A 476-nucleotide genomic window follows, 5' to 3' on the forward strand; every position below is an offset into this window, starting at 1 on the left:
TGATGTCAATACTTTTTTTCTATAGAATAAAATGATGTTATGTTTACAAAAGAACAATAATATGATGTCAAATATATATATATATATATGTTTCCTTATTATTTATTTTGAGAAATCTCTTATGAGTTGTGATATTTGAATATTTCCCACTTAGTTTAGTTTTCGAATTGTAGAAAATCAGATTGTCGGATTCAATAAAAACATTATGAATCATCTATCTATTCACTACAGTTGATTAAGTAAACAATTTTAGTTTTAATTGATTTTTTTCAATAGATAATATTTACAAAACGCCTTTTATCATAAACATTACACTCTATAAACCAGCCACTTGTTTTTGTTTTGATTTGAGTCGGAATTTCAGATTTTCGTATGTTTCTTGCACGGTTAAAATTTTAATATACTGTAATGACAAATCGAATTCTGGTTCTGCACTGGCTATATTCAAATTGAATATGATAAATAACATGCGTTGT

General features: G+C 25.0%; 1 pseudogene; it reads right to left on the minus strand.

Annotated features, from left to right (window-relative positions):
- Window positions 1-413: 413 nt before the first annotated feature.
- The window catches only part of LOC126589196 (FT-interacting protein 3-like), a 2,177-nt pseudogene continuing 2,114 nt past the window's right edge, over window positions 414-476 (minus strand).

The sequence above is a fragment of the Malus sylvestris genome, chromosome 11 (assembly GCF_916048215.2).
Source record: "Malus sylvestris chromosome 11, drMalSylv7.2, whole genome shotgun sequence".
NCBI classification, from domain to species: Eukaryota; Viridiplantae; Streptophyta; class Magnoliopsida; order Rosales; family Rosaceae; genus Malus; species Malus sylvestris.